This window comes from Rutidosis leptorrhynchoides, chromosome 4 (genome assembly GCF_046630445.1).
Source record: "Rutidosis leptorrhynchoides isolate AG116_Rl617_1_P2 chromosome 4, CSIRO_AGI_Rlap_v1, whole genome shotgun sequence".
NCBI classification, from domain to species: Eukaryota; Viridiplantae; Streptophyta; class Magnoliopsida; order Asterales; family Asteraceae; genus Rutidosis; species Rutidosis leptorrhynchoides.
This window is the reverse complement of record NC_092336.1, coordinates 95,559,380-95,575,109: the sequence shown is the minus strand read 5'-3', so window position 1 is coordinate 95,575,109 and position 15,730 is coordinate 95,559,380. Positions and strand designations below refer to the sequence as shown.

The 15,730-nt window shown below is 32.5% G+C and overlaps 1 non-coding gene across 1 annotated transcript; it reads left to right on the top strand.

Moving 5' to 3' along the window:
• The first annotated feature begins 13,915 nt into the window (after positions 1-13,915).
• On the top strand, positions 13,916-14,022 carry LOC139846191 (small nucleolar RNA R71). The gene has a single exon (XR_011758925.1). It is a non-coding gene; the product is annotated as a small nucleolar RNA R71 (small nucleolar RNA).
• Positions 14,023-15,730: the final 1,708 nt, after the last annotated feature.

Below are 15,730 nucleotides of genomic sequence, written 5' to 3'. Positions count from 1 at the left end.
GACCATTTTTCGCATTTGTGACATCTTTCAAGGTGTCGTGCTCTTCTTTTTGCTGCGGATTTTGATTTTCCTTTACCAAATTGTAACTTATTATCTTCACATCTGGATTCTTTTCTTACTCAGTCCAATCTTTCTCTGATTACTGATACTATTTCACTCGGTAGTGTGTCATTATTACGTTAAGTGATCAAAGCGTGTAGCATTAGACCATGGTTTAGTTCACAGGCAGTCTTCATTTCGTAAAAACCTAAAAAAATAAAAATTCAGAATGGGGGGAGAAGACTAGTTCTTTAGGGACTGCTAGGGAAAGACCATTCGGGTTCCATTTTCGAGAACTACACGAAAATAGAAAATCTAACTCTAACAGAAATATATATTATCCTTTAAAGACTTGATTCTCCCCACACTTAGTTAGCTGTGTTATCGAAATTGTGATTAACTTCATTGTCAACTTCTGTGACGACCCGGAAATTTCTGACCAAATTTAAACTTTAATCTTTATATTATTCCGACACGATAAGCAAAGTTTGTTAAGTTAAATCTCAAGAATTTTAAACTGTGTTCATACATTCATTATAACCTCGACCAAATTCTGACGATTCACGAACCGTTATATATAAATAGATATGTATATGTATATATATATTATAACTTGAGAATATTAATAAAGTATTAAACGTATAATACTTTACACGAACGTATTTGTTTCAATATGATTTTTGACGAAATTAAAAAAAATATATATTAAATGATTGAATTATCAGAAAAATTGAATTATGATTACAAGTCTCTGTTGAGAGGTCCACTATGATTTGAGAAAATCTATTCCTCTTAACGATATTCAGAATAATTTGTAAAGCTATTTATAAATAAAAACAAAAAGTGTCATTTACGAAAGTTAGACAAAAGTTAGTGGAGAATTGGTTTCCATAATATTCTATTAATCTATTTTCAAACGTACAAAGACGCTTTCAGTTTAAAAAGAACTTTATTATTAAAACGTATATAACTTTTATAAATATCTAGAATCACTTTTGACAAATCATTACTTAACCAGTATAATAAATATAACGATATTTATATTTTATTTCATTAAATATATATAACGATTTAAATTAATATTATATATTTATACGCGTATAATACATACATAGTTTTTATACTTTTACTATACTTTAACTTTACCTTTACTTTACTTTTACTTTACTTTAACTTTAATAATTCACTTTAATAATTCATACTTTAATAATTCACTTTAATAATTCATACTTTAATAATTTATTTTAATAATTCATACTTTAATAATTCACTTTAATAATTCATACTTTAATAATTCACTTTAATAATTCATACTTTAATAATTCACTTAGTAATTCATACTTTAATAATTCATACTTCTATTATAAATAGAATTCAATAGGTTTCATTATTTCATAGAAACTTGAAAATATATTTATCTAAACTCTCTCAATCGATATATATATATATATATATATATATATATATATATATATATATATATATATATATATATATATATATATATATATATATATATTTGCTCTGTATTATTTCAATATATTATTAGTATACATAAAATATTACGACGGAGTGCTGTCCGAGTGATTTCAAAATAGTTTTTTTTGAATGAGTCGAAGCTAAGGAAATTATGGGTTATAGCTATGGAGGTGATGGGTATGGTTCATGGGTATGCTCGTGAGGTCAATCTAGTGTTTATCATCTCCATTGCGTCTACGTACTTTCCTGCAATATTGAATGTCAATATTGATACGTTCGTGAATCTGAGGCCAACCTTGCACTTGTTAAATGACGTTATATGTATTTTTACTACGAAATACAGTATTGTGAGTTTCATTACACCCTTTTTATATATATTTTTGGGCTGAGAATACATGCGCTGTTTTATAAATGTTTTACGAAATAGGCACAAGTACTAAAACTAATTCTATGTGGGTTTAAACCAAAAATATACCCTTAGCTTGGTAACATTAAACTACTTGTCTATGTACGGTAGGCGCGAATCCTAAAGATAGATCTATTGGGCCTGACAAAACCCATCCTGACTATGGGATGCTTTAGTACTTCGAGGTTATTTTAAACACACCTGATCTGGTGTACTTCAGAGGGTAAAACATGAACGTTAAGGCTTGTTACCGGGTGCCTACAACTTATAGAATACTTTTATACACTTGCGAGTGTACGTATATTTATAAACGGAAATCTTGTGGTCTATTAATATATTAAAATCATTGTTATGATAAACCTATGAACTCACCAACCTTTTGGTTGACACTTTAAAGCATGTTTATTCTCAGGTATTAAAGAAATCTTCCGCTGTGCATTAGCTCATTTTAAGGATATTACTTGGAGTCATTCATGGTATATTTTGAAAGACGTTGCATTCGAGTCATTGAGTTCATCAAGATTATTATTAAGCCAATTATAGTTAGATGTATTATGAAATAGTGTGCATGCCGTCAACTTTCGTTGTAAAGAAAGTTTGTCTTTTAAAAACGAATGCAATGTTTGTAAAATGTATCATATAGAGGTCAAATACCTCGCGATGTAATCAACTATTGTGAATCGTTTATAATGTATATGAACGGGTCCTTTCAGTTGGTATCAGAGCGGTGGTCTTAGCGAACCAGGTCTGCATTAGTGTGTCTAACTGATAGTCGTTAGGATGCATTAGTGAGTCTGGACTTCGACTGTGTCTGCATGTCAAAAGTTTTGCTCATCATTCTTGTCGGAAATTACCTGCTTATCATTCTTAGTCTAGACACATCTTATTGCATTGATTGCATGAATAGTGTATAGACAAAATTCATATCTTAGCGTTTCTGCTAATTCATATCTTAGCGTATCTGTTACTGTAAACTTTGCCTGATATATTTCGTAAATTCCTCCGTAATCTACGAAACCTTTTGCTCTATATAATTAGAATACCACCCGATAGCCGGAAAATCATTTCATATCGAAAAATTCTTTATTCAATCGTACGAAATGGAATTCGTCATTAGTTCAAGTCCCTCGGATTCCGAAATGGAATCCCACTCAAGTTCCGAAAGCAGTGTGACCGGAATGGATCAACCAATTAGTCATCATCTATTCTGGATGAATTGGGGATGGGTTCGTAGCCTCCTTAATCATTGGAGACAAGAAGAAGGTGATCCCTTCCATCCACCACATTGCCCTCTTGACGAAGAACCTGAAGCACTTACCGGCGAACCTATCCGAAACACCATTTTCTCTCTTATTTCTAGAGTATCTAGTCACGATTACATACTACACCAAATTCTAGATTTTAATTATCCGCTCGTCCGAACCAACAATCACCCCGGTGTAATAGAAGAAGTCAATGAACTTCGCGCTCGGGTAGTGGCTTTGGAGAATATGGTGCAAAGGTTACAAACACCAGTAGCAGCACCAGCAGCATAAACAGTACCACCATCAGCAACACCAACAGTACCATCACCACCACCACCAACAACATCCACATCCCACACCGCAACATCACAATCTGTATCTCAAACATCAACGTCATACGCCCTGTAAATATCCAGGAATATCAACAACAACAAACGATGAAGTATTAATTCATAAACTTCATTGAAGAGATATCTCTGCGGAAGTTATGTAATCTCTAAAATCTTAGTGATTATTTAATTCTGACCATAAATCGGATGAGTGAACGGAGATGGTAGAGTAGAAACTTTGATCGAAAATGGTGTACGATTTACAAGCTAGAATTGTTTTACCAACAGCATCAACAGGACCGTAGCATCATCAACACAGTCAGTGCCGTCAGTATCGTCAGCATCAACAGCACCTGTAACATCACAAACTCTGTCAGTTCAAGAATCATTGTAGACATCATTACGAATCAATAACAAATATATTGTATCAATGAGTTATGAAGTATTAACTCATTTCCAATCGAAAGATTTATATGTATATTTTATATGTATAAATTTTTAAACCATAATAAATCTTCCCGTACTAAGCTATTATGTGTAAATCTTAACTACTCAGTTAATTCATATTACAAATATGCAATGATGTACGTCCTTCGTCCGCAACTTAACCATCGTTAATTACAATCTCTGTCTTAATTCAATAAAAATCCAATTCATAATAAATCATGTGTATTATTCGAATATATGTTTGATTTTATACTTTCATCATCGATGTACTCGAAACTTTTCAAATAACATCATTCGTACCTTGCGAAGTTCACAAGAATTTCACGAAAACCAACAAATAACAAAGTAATGATTCATAATTTCAATATTATTGAAGAAATACTTATGCAATTTATAAAGTTTTAGGGATTACTCAATTCTAGTTCCAACCATAAAACAAATGAGTTTAATTTAATATTAACTCATTAAATCTATATTACATCTAAAGAAAATATACACATATATTTACATAAAGACTGTAATAAACTTCTTTTGTACAAAATATTAATTGTGAAATTTTTTTAACGGGTAGGTAATACCCGAGAGATATATAAATTCACAATTAATATATTACATTTTTCGAAACTGATTCAGCAATCATCAACTATACTCCCTACTTTCACAACAATATCCATTCTTTCATATAAATCAAAACAATCATACTCATTCAAATTTAATTACATATTCTGATTTTGAAATCGCATAATTCAATTCAAAATATAACCAGTATCATCACTCTTAGATTCCTATATCTTTCAAAGCTATACTTTGACTTCAAAACTGTGTTAGAACATCATATGTATTAACGATTACAATATGTGCTCAAACCCTTCGAAATTCCTGAAGACACTTCAACTAAGGAACAATCGAGATGATGATCCAACCACATGTTACCCACAGTTATACACCTGAAAAACTCTCAAAACCCAAGTCATAGTTCGACACGTATCCGTGTTTGACCCTTTGGCATTTACTAGCTAAAATAACTTTTCAATTCCATTTCAAAATAGACAGTTTTGTCACAGCTCCAGCAAGTCAACTTCGACTTCTCAATCAAAATAGTCTTATTATAACCTTGATAGATACGTTGCCCTTTCGCCAACGTTACCGGGGAATCGTTTATATTCACCACATTAGCAATAAACTTACCAACAACTTCACCGATCTTTGACTTTCCAAAAAAAAAATCATTATAATTATCGAAACCCTATCATATACTCATTCGTACCTTATAACAAGAATTGCCATACCAATTATTGAGAATCAGCAATCAGTATTTTGAAACCTCGCAGCATGTCTACATCAATAATTACATATACACACAATGTCTACCTCTAAGACTTACATTCTTTGAATGAGAACTTTCTGAAAAACACCCTAAACTGCGAACCAGTTCTCGAAATTTTGAAAAATGCTGATGAAGCAGCAAAAACTGTAAACGACCTTAACAGTAAAAAGTTGGATGATAAAGGATAGTATATTGGCAAAGCTCAGAAAAAGAGAAGCTTTGGAACTGGAAAACGGATTGAGCAAAGTATGAAGGAGGCTGTGGACAAATCACAAAGGCTGAACCTGCCTTCAAAGAATCCAAATGATTCAGTACTTGCTGAAGTCATTAACGAATACCTTGCTCCTGACTCTAAACCCCTGCGGACAATATCTTTCATCATCCTCTGATATTAGTCATTCTAAGATATCATCGTATCTTTCATTATAAATATCATCCATACTTCTGAAGATAATTTTTATAATTATTCTTATCTGAAATCATTTACCTCTTCGCGTTATTTGTATTATATCATAAAAGAAACTATTTTAGTTTCTAAATTCTGAAACATTCGAGTTTAAAATAGGAATATTCTTGAAGAAGTGTTGGGAGCTGAAGCATGAGTTAGTATAATATAATGACACTTGATCAACGTGATTATATTACAGTAATTCATGCTGAGTTTCTAAATGGAACATGATGATTCACAGATCATAACGTCATCATGTGCTATGTTACACGACTCTTGTATTCTCTTTGATCTCTAAATATCAAGAAAATATTTCTTGATGATTCGGCCTTTTCCGAGATCATCTGGTAATTTGACAAGTCAAGATCGTGTCATTACAATTTCCTTCCTAGAACATTAACAATGTTCATTCCGAAATTTATATCTGCGAATTCTGGACCATTACAAGCGGTGCTTAATCGCAAGAAGAAGAAACGAAAGGACAAAGCTCCGAACTAGAAATGGGAGTATAAATCATAGCAAATAGAAGAGAGCATTAACTGTGGATGACAATGATTATAGAAGAAGCAAGGACTTTGAAATATAAGGGAAGATATAAAACCCAACAACAACCTAGAAATCACAAACCGTATATATCAATGCATATAGCAATATAAAGACACGGGAGAACTAAAAACACTATAAAACCAAGAGTATAGTAGAAGTAAATAGATTCTTCCGGAGACAGATGAAAAAGAAGAGCGACAGATATGAAAGTGAGGAGTATATCAAGAATCAGCACTGGATGAAGAATATTGACAAATACTTTAAAATATGAGTTGAGAAGGTGTGAGTTGTAAGAAAACAAATGAGGTGGATTTATAGTAAAATATCCGACAGAGAAATCAAAATGTATTATCGCATTAATTCAAAGAGAATCATAATTTCCTTAATCGCCGAATAATCAAATCCAATATAGATTACAAAGATTTTCTTTTCGGAGATCAATCGTGATGACATCAAATGATACAACGAATCACTATTATCTTATTTCATTCATTTACGATAACTTCACTCACACGCTTCGAGTAATCGAATTATTTTATCCATTCTTCTTGAACATGATAAAACTCTATAATCTTTATAATAACATTCTCATTGTTAGTCATGACGACCTCTATCAAATTTCGGGGACGAAATTTCTTTAACGGGTAGGTACTGTGACGACCCGGAAATTTCCGACCAAATTTAAACTTTAATCTTTATATTATTCCGACACGATAAGCAAAGTTTGTTAAGTTAAATCTCAAGAATTTTAAACTGTGTTCATACATTCATTATAACCTCGACCAAATTCTGACGATTCACGAACCGTTATATATAAATAGATATGTATATGTATATATATATTATAACTTGAGAATATTAATAAAGTATTAAACGTATAATACTTAACACGAACGTATTTGTTTCAATATGATTTTTGACGAAATTAAAAAAAATATATATTAAATGATTGAACTATCAGAAAAATTGAATTATGATTACAAGTCTCTGTTGAGAGGTCCACTATGATTTGAGAAAATCTATTCCTCTTAACGATATTCAGAATAATTTGTAAAGCTATTTATAAATAAAAACAAAAAGTGTCATTTACGAAAGTTAGACAAAAGTTAGTGGAGAATTGGTTTCCATAATATTCTATTAATCTATTTTCAAACGTACAAAGACGCTTTCAGTTTAAAAAGAACTTTATTATTAAAACGTATATAACTTTTATAAATATCTAGAATCACTTTTGATAAATCATTACTTAACCAGTATAATAAATATAACGATATTTATATTTTATTTCATTAAATGTATATAACGATTTAAATTAATATTATATATTTATACGCGTATAATACATACATAGTTTTTATACTTTTACTATACTTTAACTTTACCTTTACTTTACTTTTACTTTACTTTAACTTTAATAATTCACTTTAATAATTTATACTTTAATAATTCACTTTAATAATTCATACTTTAATAATTTACTTTAATTTTTCATACTTTAATAATTCACTTTAATAATTCATACTTTAATAATTTACTTTAATAATTCATACTTTAATAATTCACTTTAATAATTCATACTTTAATAATTCACTTAATAATTCATACTTTAATAATTCACTTTAATAATTCATACTTCTATTATAAATAGAATTCAATAGGTTTCATTATTTCATAGAAACTTGAAAATATATTTCTCTAAACTCTCTCAATCGATATATATATATATATATATATATATATATATATATATATATATATATATATATATATATATATATATATATATATATATATATATATATATATATATATATATATATATATATATATATTTGCTCTGTATTATTTCAAGATATTATTAGTATACATAAAATATTACGACGGAGTGCTGTCCGAATGATTTCAAAACAGTTTTTTTGAATGAGTCGAAGCTAAGGAAATTATGGGTTATAGCTATGGAGGTGATGGGTATGGTTCATGGGTATGCTCGTGAGGTCAATATAGTGTTTATCATCTCCATTGCGTCAACGTACTTTCCTGCAATATTGAATCTCAATATTGATACGTTCGTGAATCTGAGGCCAACCTTGCACTTGTTAAATGACGTTATATGTATTTTTACTACGAAATACAGTATTGTGAGTTTCATTACACCCTTTTTATATATATTTTTGGGCTGAGAATACATGCGCTGTTTTATAAATGTTTTACGAAATAGGCACAAGTACTAAAACTAATTCTATGTGGGTTTAAACCAGAAATATACCCTTAGCTTGGTAACATTAAACTACTTGTCTATGTATGGTAGGCTCGAATCCTAAAGATAGATCTATTGGGCCTGACAAACCCCATCCTGACTATGAGATGCTTTAGTACTTCGAGGTTATTTTAAACACACCTGATCTGGTGTACTTAAGAGGGTAAAACATGAACGTTAAGGCTTGTTACCGGGTGCCTACAACTTATAGAATACTTTTATACACTTGCGAGTGTACGTATATTTATAAACGGAAATCTTGTGGTCTATTAATATATTGAAATGATTGTTATGATAAACCTATGAACTCACCAACCTTTTGGTTGACACTTTAAAGCATGTTTATTCTCAGGTATTAAAGAAATCTTCCGCTGTGCATTAGCTCATTTTAAGGATATTACTTGGAGTCATTCATGGTATATTTTGAAAGACGTTGCATTCGAGTCATTGAGTTCATAAAAATTATTATTAAGCCAATTATAGTTGGATGTATTATGAAATAGTGTGCATGCCGTCAACTTTCGTTGTAAAGAAAGTTTGTCTTTTAAAAATGAATGCAATGTTTGTAAAATGTATCATATAGAGGTCAAATACCTCGCGATGTAATCAACTATTGTGAATCGTTTATAATGTATATTAACGGGTCCTTTCAACTTCCATCGGATCATGTATGTAATGTTTAACTCTGTGACCATTAACTTTAAATTCAATTCCATTTGAATTTATTAATTCTATCGTTCCGTATGGGAAAACTCTTTTGACTATGAATGGTCCAGACCATCTTGATTTCAATTTTCCAGAAAATAGCTTGAATCGTGAATTGAAAAGAAGAACTCTGTCTCCTTCTTTAAATTCTTTTGAACTTCTGATTCTTTTATCATGCCATTTCTTCGTTCTTTCTTTATAGATTAACGAATTTTCGTATGCTTCATGTCTTAATTCTTCTAATTCGTTTAGTTGACTTAATCGTAGACGTCCAGCTTCATGTATATCAAGATTACATGTCTTCAAAGCCCAAAATGCTTTGTGTTCAATTTCTACTGGAAGATGACATGCTTTTCCATAAACAAGTTTAAAAGGTGTGGTTCCAATTGGAGTTTTGTAGGCTGTTCTAAAAGCCCAGAGTGCATCCTCCAATTTAATGGACCATTCCTTCGGATTTGATCCTACGTTTTTTTCTAGAATACGTTTTAAAGCTCGGTTGGTATTTTCAACTTGTCCACTTGTTTGTGGATGATATGCGGTGGAGATTTTATGAGTTACTCCATATCTTTTAAGAACTTTCTCAAGTTGAATATTACAGAAATGAGTTCCCCGATCACTTATTAAAGCTTTCGGTGTTCCAAACCTTGCAAAAAGACGTTTTAAAAAGTTGACTACAACTCGTGCATCGTTAGTTGGGAGAGCTTGTGCTTCCGCCCATTTAGATACATAATCAATGGCTACGAGAATATAGAGATTATTATGAGATTTTGAAAATGGACCCATAAAGTCAATACCCCAAATGTCAAATACTTCACATACTTGGATGACATTTTGTGGCATTTCATCACGTTGACTTATTTTTTCGGCCCTTTGACAAGCATCACAGGATTTGCAAAGAAGGTGTGCGTCTTTGTAAATTGTAGGCCAATAGAATCCAGCTTCATAAACTTTTCTTGCTGTTAGCTTCATAAACTCCTGTTGGTCCTGTGTGACAATGGTTTAAAATTTTACTAGCTTCATCTCCAAATACACATCGGCGTATTATTCCATCGGGACAACTTTTAAACAGATGTGGATCTTCCCAGAAATAGTGTTTTATATCACTGAAGAATTTCTTTCGTTTTTGGTACGATAATCCTTTTTCAAGGAATCCACAAACTAAGTAGTTTGCATAGTCTGCAAACCATGGAATTTCATTATAATCTATCTTCAATAGATATTCATCAGGAAAGTTGTCTTGTATGGCCGATTCATTTAGAACTTCAAATTCGGGATTTTCAAGACGAGAAAGATGATCAGCGGCGAGATTTTCTGCTCCTCTTTTATCTCGGATTTCAATATCAAACTCTTGTAAGAGTAAGATCCAGCGAATTAATCTTGGTTTAGCATCTTGTTTCGAAAATAGGTATCTAAGAGCAGAATGGTCGGTATAGACCACCGTTTTTGCTAGAACGAGATATGAAAGAAATTTGTCAAAAGCAAAGACAATAGCAAGGAGTTCTTTTTCAGTAGTTGTGTAATTTGTTTGTGCTCCTTGTAACGTCTTACTAGCATAATATATAGGTTGAAATCGTTTTTCAATCCTTTGTCCTAAAACGGCTCCCATTGCAAAATCACTTGCATCGCACATTAGTTCAAATGGTAGATTCCAATTCGGTGTTATCATGATCGGCGCATTAGTGAGTTTCTCTTTAAGAATATTAAAAGATTTGATACATTCATCTGAAAAGATGAATGGAGCATCCTTTTCTAGGAGTTTATTCATAGGAGTGGCAATTTTAGAAAAATCTTTTATGAAACGTCGGTAAAAACCGGCATGCCCTAGAAAACTCCTGACTCCTCTAACATTGGTGGGATGTGGAAGTTTAGCAATTACATCTACTTTAGCTCTATCCACTTCAATTCCTTCTTTTGAAATTTTATGACCAAGAACGATGCCTTAATTAACCATGAAATGGCATTTCTCCCAATTAAGTACTAGATTTGATTGTTCGCATCTAATAAGCATTCGTTCCAGATTAACTAGACATGATTCAAATGTATCACCGAAGACTGAAAAGTCATCCATGAAAACTTCCATGCATTCTTCTATCATGTCATGAAAAATCGCCATCATGCACCTTTGAAAGGTTGCAGGGGCGTTGCAAATTCCAAATGGCATGCGTTTGTAAGCAAAAGTACCATAAGGGCACGTGAATGTGGTTTTCTCTTGATCTTCGGGTGCTATTGGAATTTGAAAATATCCGGAAAATCCATCTAGAAAACAATAGTAACTATTTCCGGCTAATCTTTCCAACATTTGATCAATGAAAGGTAAGGGAAAGTGATCTTTTCTGGTGGCGTCATTTAATTTTCTATAATCAATACATACACGCCATCCTGTTACAGTCCTAGTAGGAATAAGCTCATTTTTCTCATTTGTAATGACAGTCATGCCATCCTTCTTAGGCACGCATTGAACCGGGCTTACCCATGGACTATCAGAAATTGGATATATCAAACCTGCATCTAGCAGTTTAATAATCTCTTTCTTAACTACATCTTGCATATTAGGATTTAGTCTTCGTTGGCGTTGCACATACGTTTTATGACCTTCTTCCATAAGGATTTTATGTGTTCAATACGAAGGACTTATTCCTTTAATATCATGAATCTTCCATGCAATGGCTGGTTTATGAGCTTTCAACACAGAAATGAGTTGTGATTTCTCATTTTCAATAAGAGAAGACGATATTATTACAGGTAATTCAGATTCACCATGTAAATAAGCGTATTCCAAATGGTTTGGAAGTGGCTTTAACTCTAATTTCGGAGGTTCTTCTATCGATGATTTATATCGATATATGTCTTCTTCTTTTAGCATTTGAATTTCTTCTGTTGTTGGTTCATATCCATTAGCTATAAGTGTAGCTAACATTTCAGCTTTATCAATTTGTTCATTACCTTCTCCTAAAGAACATTCTCCTGTTCCTTGTAATTCTGGAAATTCTTCTAACAATTCTGCATGTGCATCTATAGTTTGAATATAATAACATGTATCATCTGCAGATTGTGGTTGTTGCATTGCTCTATCAACTGAAAAGGTAACACTCTCGTCCTCTATACTTAGGGTCAATTTCTTACCGAACACGTCTATCATTGCTTTAGCCGTGTTTAAGAATGGTCTTCCTAATATGAGAGGAACTTGAGAATCTTCTTCCATGTCCAAAACAACAAAATCTACTGGAAATACTAAAGTACCAACTTTAACTAGCATATTCTCCATTATCCCTCTAGGATATTTTATTGATCTATCGGCTAGTTGTATGCTTATTCTTGTTGGTTTCAATTCTCCAAGGTCTAGTTTAGCGTATAGTGAATACGGCATTAAATTTATACTAGCACCTAAGTCTGCCAATGCTTCTATTGAACTAAGACTACCCAGAAAACATGGAATTGTGAAACTTCCTGGATCAGATAGTTTTTCTGGTATCTTATTCAACAGCACTGCTGAACAATTAGCATTCATAGTAACAGCCGAGAGTTCTTCCATTTTCTTTCTATTTGAGATTAGATCTTTCAAGAATTTAGCATATCTAGGCATTCCTGAAATTACATCAATGAAAGGAAGATTTACATTTATCTGTTTAAACATATCCAAGAATTTGGATTGCTCGGCTTCAAGTTTCTCTTTCTTCATTTTACTCGGGTAAGGAAGTGGTGGTTGGTATGGTTTAACATAAGGTTTAGCCTTAACTGTGTTATCTTCATTAACCTTTTCAACTACCGGTTCTTTTTCCTTATCTTGATCAGGTTGTGGTTCTTGTGGAGTAGGAATAACTTCATCAAAAGTTACAGGTATTTCAGGTGATTTAAGTGTTGTACCACTTCTTGTGGTAATGGCTTTAGCTGTTTCATTCCGGGGGTTAGCATTTGTATCACTAGGTAAACTTCCCGGTTTTCTTTCACCTATTAACCTTGCTAGGTTACTTACTTCTTGTTCCAGGTTTTGAATAGAAGCTTGTTGATTTCTAAATGCTTGAGCATTTTGTTCATTGGTTTGTTTTTGAGATGTGAAAAACTGCGTTTGAGTTTCAACTAGCTTTGTCATCATATCTTCTAAATTCGGCCTTTTATCATCGGTTTGTGGTGGTTTGTTTTGAAAATTAGGTCTTTGAGAATTGTAAGTATTATTGGATACTTGTTGATTGCTAGGACCTTGTTGGTTGTTGTATGGAATATTTCGGTTATAATTCTGATTTTGATTGTAAATAGGTCTTGGCGGTTGATAATTATTCTGATAATTATTTCCAGGTCTTTGGTTTATGTATGAAATATTCTCTCTTTGTTCCATTATTAATTCAATACTGAGACAATCTTTTGTCAAATGTGGTCCTCCACGCTGCTCACAACTAATTCGTATTGAGTGAATATCCTTAGTCATCTTTTCCATTCGTCTCTCGACAACATCTATCTTTGCGGAAATGGAATCTAAGTCATGGCTAGAATCGGCTCTAGCTGCTTTAGATGATCTAAAGATATCTTTTTCTTGGTGCCACTCATGTGAGTGGGAAGCAGTGTTATCAATAATTTTATAAGCATCAGTTTCGGTTTTCTTCATAATAGAACCACCAGCTGCTATATCTATGTCTTTCCTTGTAGTGATGTCGCATCCTTGGTAGAATATTTGTACTATTTAACAGGTGTCTAAACCATGTTGCGGACATCCTCTCAATAACTTTCTAAATCTTGTCCACGCCTCATATAGAGTTTCATTCGGTTTCTGTGTAAACGTAACAATTTCTCCTTGAAGTCTTACGGCTTTAGATGCCGGAAAGAATTGTTTAAGAAAATTTTCAACTAAAACGTCCCATGTATCAATCGCCCCTTCAGGTAACGATTCCAACCAATCTTTGGCTTCTCCCTTTAAAGTCCAGGGAAATAACATGAGATATATCTGTTCATCCTCCACTTCTCGGATTTTAAATAGTGTGCAGATCCTATTAAAGGTACGAAGATGTTCATTTGGATCTTCCTTCGGCGCACCACTAAATTGGCATTGATTAGTCACCATGTGTAGAATTTGTCCTTTGATTTCATAATCTGGCGCATTAATGTCTGGATGAGTAATTGCGTGACCTTGGCCAGTGCGTTTAGCTCTCATTCGGTCTTCCATACTTAAAGGTTCCAGATTCTCCATAATTGAATTTGTTGAATCGGAATCACTAGAGGATTCTGATTTAATGGTTCGTTCCTCAACAATCTCTGTTTGAATGATTGGTGGTTCCGGAGGAAAATTTAATGGTTCAGGATCTATGAATCGTCCCTGAATATTCTCCGGATTCTCAATTGTGTGGTCGGGTTCAAAAAATGGATTATCAGAAATTTGAACTGGAGTACTTGGTCGACTGGATGACGATTCTAAAGAAAAATCAACGGCGGTAATATTTGCTAAATGTCTTGATCTAGTTACAGGTGGTGAACGTACAAAAGGTGGTGAACGTCTTGCTCGGTGCATTCACTGAATATCCTATTAGTTTTTAAAAGGAAAGAAAAATTATATAAGTTATCCAATCAATAGACTTTTCTGATTTTGCCCACGTTTCGAATAGCCAAAAGATGCAGCAGAGGGGCAGGATTCATTTTGGTCTCAATATAATTGAGGACTGTTTGGCTCCAATAACCCGGTCCACGTACAAATCTGATAATGCTAAAAACGAACATATAATTCATAGCATTATTCCTCAAGAAAGACAAGCTTTTAGTTGCAATTGTTCTATGTACAAGTAATATTCGTTTAAATAATAAAAGGTGAAGACAAAAGACAGATTCGACGAATTGAAGACGCAAACGACCAAAAAGCTCAAAAGTACAAAAGACAATCAAAAAGGTTCCAATTATTGATAAGAAACGTCTCGAAATTACAAGAGTACAAGATTCAAAACACAAAGTACAAGATATTAAATTGTACGCAAGGACGTTCGAAAATCCGGAACCTGGACATGAGTCAACTCTCAACGCTCGACGCAACGGACTAAAAATTACAAATCAACTATGCACATAAATATAATATAATATTTAAATAATTCTTATAATTATTTAATATATTATATATATTTATAAATCCTTCGGCAAGAAAGACTCCAAAGTATCTGAGCTGTAATTTCAAACTCCGCGACTCGCGGAGTTTGAAGGCCAAAAAGGCCGCGAGTCGCGGAGCCCCAATTTCAGAAAATCCCTATAAAGCTCGCGCATTCTGATCGTAATCATCATCTTTTTCTTCTTCTCTTATAATACTACGTAAAAATTTATATTTATATTTTAATTTTAATTTTAATTTTAATTATAATTCTAATAATAAGGGTATGTTAGCAAATGTTGTAAGGGTGTAAGTCGAAATTCTGTCCGTGTAACGCTACGCTATTTTTAATCATTGTAAGTTATGTTCAACCTTTTTACATTAATGTCTCGTAGCTAAGTTATTATTATGCTTATTTAAAACGAAGTAATCATGATGTTGAGCT